Here is a 6,534-nt window from a genome sequence, read left to right as displayed (position 1 = left end):
AAGTTACTGTGCCATAAATAATTCTGTCTATTCTGGTTACTATAGTTTTCCATAAGTTTTACTAAAAAACATGGGAGTACTAACAGATTACCAAGAATCTCCCTTCTTGACCCCATTGTATACAGCACAGCAATTACCTCTGTATAATCAAGATCAGTTACCCCAAGTACAGTAACCCTCTTCTTTGACACAGTGGCCAGATGACAGTCTCAGATTCTGGTTCAACGGAAACACTGCTGGATTCCTTGGATCCAAGACCTCTAAGCTAGCAGAATTCAATGTCATAGAGATGGAAGCTGAAACTTTAGTGGTAGATCATTAGATGTAACTAAAGGGAGCTACTCCCATTTGTACCTCTTGATTTCTGAAACTGCATATCTTTGCTATGGGGGAAAATACACTGTACATTAGTCATTGATTCAGAGCATGTCCTGCATCACATGGGGCTTCAGATCAGCTCCACAAAGTGATCTCATCAGCTGGCATCATAACTAAATCTTCAAAAACTCATTCCACCATTCTATCAGACCAAGTTTCAGGATCATGGGAAACATGGTAAAACCAGTGAATTGCAAATAAAGGCACTGGAAAACATCATGTGTACATGAGCACATTTCTATATCTCATTTGCTGTAAAACAAGTTCCTTCTCAAACGCAAACATCCTAGTCTTGCAGGGGATGATAATAATGGCGGAGACTATGCATGTGTGGGGTCAGTGAGTATGAGGGGGTCTTCATAAAACCGGAATTTATTTATTAAAAATTGTGTATTTATTCTTACATGCTTAAACTTCAGTCACCTTCATAATACTCTCCATTTGATGCAATACACCCATCGGGATGCTATTTCCACTGTTTCTGAACTCAGCAATTTTGATGCCTTTTAGTGCTTCTGCCATTTTTGTTTCACCTCTTCCTCATCAGCAAAACATTTCCCTTTGAGGACTTTTTTCACACAGGGAAACAAAAAAATATTGCTGGGGTGAGATTGGATGAATAGGGAGGGTGGGGCACAGGGGTCATGTTGTTTTTGGTCAAAAACTGCTAAACAGTGGTATGGGCAGGTGCACTCGTAATCACCTATCATGAAATAGGCAAATGTGTTGAAAGAATCTTCTAAAAAAAAAAATTCACTGAAGACAATCGCAGCCTCTCACAACAATGCTAGCTGGTACACTGATGTTGATGGGTTACTAAACACTTAGTGGGAGAAGCCTCCTTGTAGAGGAGATCACCCTCTAAAAAATAATTATTGTTTTTTTTGGAGGTTCCCCCCTCATAAATGGGAAATCTTTGTATCTCCATCTCAAGTTTGCTGTGAACTTAAAACTGCTCTATAAAATAAATTCTTAAAAAAACGGAAGAGAGAATCATCATATATTTGATGAAGGAAGAAAGAAATGCAATAACAAGTACAAACATCTAAGAAAACAGTTGAATGAGCAAGCTATTAATTTCCCATTTTTTGTTATTTCTTTCTCATGAACACAAACAGCTTTTTGAATAGTTTTGAGGCTATTATTATGCTTATCTTTAAGGGTTTTTTTCTGCAAACTAGGAAGAATAAGGTATTCTATAAGTTCAGGGATGATCATAAATAAAGTATTCTATAAGTTCAGGGATGGTCATTTTAGTAGAAGCATTTTAGTTAGGGAAGGCAATCCATATCTAGTGGGAATAAATAATTGTTCTTGACCAAATTGAAATTATTCAAAGTACTTGAACTGTTGGTCTCCCAAATAACAGTACCACAGCATGGCTCCATGTTGGTCTCTGCTGTGGGTAGGTTGGGCACCCTGCAGGAGCCAAACCAGTGGTAATGAGTGGAAGGCCATGTTACTGGGCCTACGCTCAACCTCATCCCTGCCACCATGAGAATGGGATAATGGGAAGCATAGTTCTCAATCTCAGGAAAGATTGTTGATGGTTCCAGATTAAAGAGAGGTAGTTTAGCACAGATATTCTCTTTGCCTCCCATTGTTCTAAAGGTCATTCTGGGTGCACTGGATCTTTTCACATCACTGCAATGGGCACTCAGGGAGCCCTTTAAGTTGCAAAAGCACATGTTCTCAAGTTCTCATGGGATCTCATTTTATTAGTTTCTTCTCCTTTGTCTACTCTGTTTTCTCTGGAATTTCTAATAGTACCATGGACCTCTGGATTTGATCTTCCAGTTTCATATCTTTTTTTTTTCCTTCCCTTCCCTCTCTCTTTCTTCCACACTATCTTTTTTTGTTCTTTTGGGATATTTCCTTGACTTTATCTTCCAAGGCATCTACCTATTTCTTCATTTATTTAAGGATTTTTAAAAGCTTTTTATTTTGAAATAATAAACTCACAGGAAGTTGCAGAGAAATATACTGGGAAGTTCCATGCAGCCTTCCCCCAGGCTCCCTCATTGTTAATGTCTTACACAACTATAAAACAATATCACAACTGATAAATTGAAATTGGTACATACATAGAGCTTATTCAGATTTTCAGATTTCACCAGTTATATGTACATGCATGTATGTATGTGTGTTTTATAGCCTGACCAGCTTCTTATGCCTGCTGCTCAGAAAAGAGCCAATGTATTGAGACAGTGGTGTTGTATCAGAGAGTTTAATAATTTCAAAGCAGCTGAGTGAAGAGGATGGGAGAGAATTCTCAAATCTGCCTCTTTGATAATTTTTGGTTAGGGTTTTGAAAAAATAATTTGGCAGGCAGGGGACTAGGATGAAATCATAGGGTGTTGAAACTGTCTTCATGTGCTGAACCAGTTTCTGAATGGGAGGTCATGGGCCAGGGTCGAGTCAGTTCTTTGGTATGGATCATGGATCCGGGTGGGTATAGCTCTAAGCAATTCTATCACTTGTGTATCTACCACCACAATCAAAATACTCAACTGTATGATCATCACAGGAGTCATTTATATTACCCCTTAAATACCTATCCCTTCTTCTTCCATTCTTAGTCCCTGGCAACAACTAATTGTTCTCCATCTCTATAATTTTGTTATTTCACAAATACTACGTAAAGTGATGCGACATTCTTTTAAGACTGACTTTTTTCATTTAGCATAATTTTATCTAAGCTGTTGTGTGTATTAACAGTACATGTCCTGTTAATGTTGAGTAGTATGCCCATGGTAGAGATCCCACCAAAGGATATTTGGGTAGTTTCCAGTTTAGAACTATTATAAATAAAGCTTCTATGAATATTTGTTTACTTTAGTTTCTATTATATTATTTCCAAAATCTCTTTCTTGTTTTCTCATTGTTTCTCTTCTATAGCATCTTCTTTTTGTTTTATGGGTGCAAAATCTTTTTTTTTTTTTTTTTTTTTGAGTTGGAGTCTCACTCTGTCACCCAGATTGGAGTGCAGTGGCCGCTCCCGGCCACCGCAGCCTCGACCTGCTGGGCTCCAGCGATCCTTCCGCCTCAAGCCTTTCGAGTAGCCGGAATTATAGGCGCGGGCTACCACGACCGGCTGATTTTTTTATTTATTGTAGAGATGAGATCTTGCTGCCCAGGCAGGTCTCTAATCCACGGGCTCAGGCAATCCACTCACCTCTGCCTCCCAAAGGCGCGGAATTACAGGCTGAGCCACCAAGCCCGGTGAGTGCAAAATCTTTTATGTTTGTAGATACTAATTATACTTTAAACAAATGTTTTCTTCTATTCTTTGCATTATTCATTCCCTATGAGTTTTGTTTATTTGATTATTTAGGACTGCTTCTCATGTAAACAATTTCCTCAAATATCTGATAAGTCTTTTGTTTGTTTGTTTTGAGTCAGAGTCTCACTCTATCAACCAAATTGGAGTGCAGTGGCAAAATTAAGGCTCACCACAGCCTCGACCTCCTGGGCTCAGGCAATCCTTCCACCTCAGCCCACCAAGTAGCTGGGACTACAGGTGTGCAACACCATTGCAGCTGATACAACTGAAACACAAAAGATATTCCGAGATTATTATGAATACCACTATGCAAACAAACTTGACAATCGAGAGGAAATGGATAAATTCTTAAAAAAAAAAATACAACCTCCCAACTTTGAATTAGGAAGAAATAAAAACCTTGAACAGATCAGTAATCAGTAGCAAGATTGAAACGATAATTAAAAGTCTCCTAACAACAACAAAAAAGTCCAAGACCTGATGAACTCGCAGCCAAATTCTACCAGACTTTCAAAGAAGAAATGGTACCACTTTAACTGAGGCTATTCTATAAGGTTAAAGAGGAGGGAATGCTCCCTCACACTATCTATGAAATCAGTACCACCCTTACACTAAAACCAGGAAAAGACACAAGAAAACTATGGTATCCCTGATGAATATAGATGCAAAACTTCTCAGCATTACTGGGAAAAAGACAAGGTCTCTATGTAAACTATATTATACTACTTAAAATATTATATGCTACATAATATCTGTGAGGTGGCCAGTAAGGTAAAGAAACTTTCAAAAAATTATAAACACATATACACACAAATACAAAGGAACATTTTTTATTTATTATGCAATAATCCTCAGAATGATGACAATGCATCTATGTAAACTATTTTTAATAAATCCTCTCTGGAGCAGGTTACAAGGAATTTATCCACCATATACAAAAATTTAGTTACTTATGTTATAGTCACATATCTTTCCTAAAATAAAAATTTGGCATTACCTAGCTTGATCATTCACATTATACAACATAATTCATTCTGAATTACTTTTTGATCATTTGCAAAAAATCAAATCCAATGTTGGTGGATGAAGATTCATCCTCATTGACAGTATCTGTAAAAATATGCTTAAGGTTCTGAAGGAAATTCTTGTTAAAAAAAAAAAGTACTAAATGTTTTGAAAGACTTCTGAATTGTGAAGAAAAGTTAAGCTTTAGTTGGCATTTATTGAATATGAATACGTTGACATATATTTCCCTGCAGCTAATGGCCTATTCCAGACATACATGTTGGCATATTTACTTAAAAATTAGACTCATAATTCTTTTAAATGTGACTAAAAGTAAATTTAAAGGATATATACCTCTTATCTTTTGGTTTTAAAATGAAGCCAATGTCGTGCTCAGTGGCTCAGCCTGTAATCCCAGCACTTTGGGAGGCCGAGGCGAGTGGATTGTCTGAGTCCGTGGGTTTAAGACCAGCCTGGGTAACTTGGCAAGACCTCGACTCTACAATAAATCAAAAATTAGCTGGGTGTGGTAGCGCGTGCCTGTAGTTCTGGTTACGTGGAAGGCTGAAGCAGAAGGATTGCCTGAACCCAGCAGGTTGACGCTGGGGTGGCCATGAGCATGCCACTGCACTCCAGCCTGGGCAATGGAGTGAGACTCCAACTCAAAAAATAAAAGATAAAATAAAATGAAGCCAAAATGAGGCTAGATGCATAATTCAGCTTACACAAGGAAATTGCCCAGGAATGGACAGAGCACACCAGGCAGCAGCACATTTCCCCTCTGTACAATCCAAGTGCAGTCAGTGAGTAAATCACTAAACATTGAACCCAAGCAATTATTCTTTGTTGGGTGAAGCCTTGCATAAATGCTGTTTCCTGAAAGTGGGGGAAAAAAAACAGGCTATAAGAAAACAAAATAGCAAGAAAGGAGAGCTGGAGAAGTGGAGAAGAGGAACTAAGAATACAAAAGGAGGACTTTGAGGCTGAGGTGAGTGGATTGCTTGAGCCCGCAGGTTTGAGACCCGCCTGGGCAACTTGGTGAGACCTCATCTCTACAATAAATAAAAAAATCAGTTGGGCGTGGTACCGCATGCCTGTAATTCTGGTTACTCAGAAGGCTGAGGTGGAAGGATTGCCGGAGCCCAGCAGGTCGAGGCTGCAGTGGCCGGGAGCGGCCACTGCACTCCAGTCTGGGCGACAGAGTGAGACTCCAACTCAAAAAAAAAAAAAAAAGAGGAAGGCTTTGTATGCAACTAACTTGCATCTCACTCACTCAGTAGCATCCAACGGATATTGATGTTATTCATGAAGCAAATGTTTTAGTTGCATACAGTTTAGAAACCTACATTACAGAATGCCTTCACCAAGGGGTTATTAAACTCTAACTAGAACATTAGCACATAAAAATTAGGACATGTTGGCTGGACACAGTGGTTCATGCCTATAATATAAGCACTTTGGGAGGCAGAGGTAAGAGGATTGCCTGAGCCCAGGAGGTTTGAGACCAGCCTGGACAACTTGGCGAGACCTCATCTCTACAATAAATCAAAATATTAGCCAGGTGTGGTGACGCACTCCCATAGTTCCAGCTTCTTGGAAGGCTGAGGCGGAAGGATCGCATGATTCCAGCAGGTGGAGGCTGCGGTGGTCATGAGCATGTCATTGCGCTCCAGTCTGAGTTACAGAGTGAAACTCCTATTCAAAAAAAAAAGTAGGATATGTTATATACCTGTAGTTCTTCTTAATGCACCAAGCAACTACATTTTTGGAAACTATGAAGCTGAATGATGCATCCTCTTTAGTGAATAAAACGCTCACTGATAACTTTATAAAAAAAGAAACTGTTTTTCTTTACTTATTGATTCAGA

The sequence above is a fragment of the Carlito syrichta genome, unplaced genomic scaffold (assembly GCF_000164805.1).
Source record: "Carlito syrichta isolate Samal-C Ts95f unplaced genomic scaffold, Tarsius_syrichta-2.0.1 Scaffold77358, whole genome shotgun sequence".
Taxonomy (NCBI): Eukaryota; Metazoa; Chordata; class Mammalia; order Primates; family Tarsiidae; genus Carlito; species Carlito syrichta.
The sequence above is the reverse complement of the archived record's forward strand: the minus strand, read 5'-3'. Positions refer to the sequence as shown.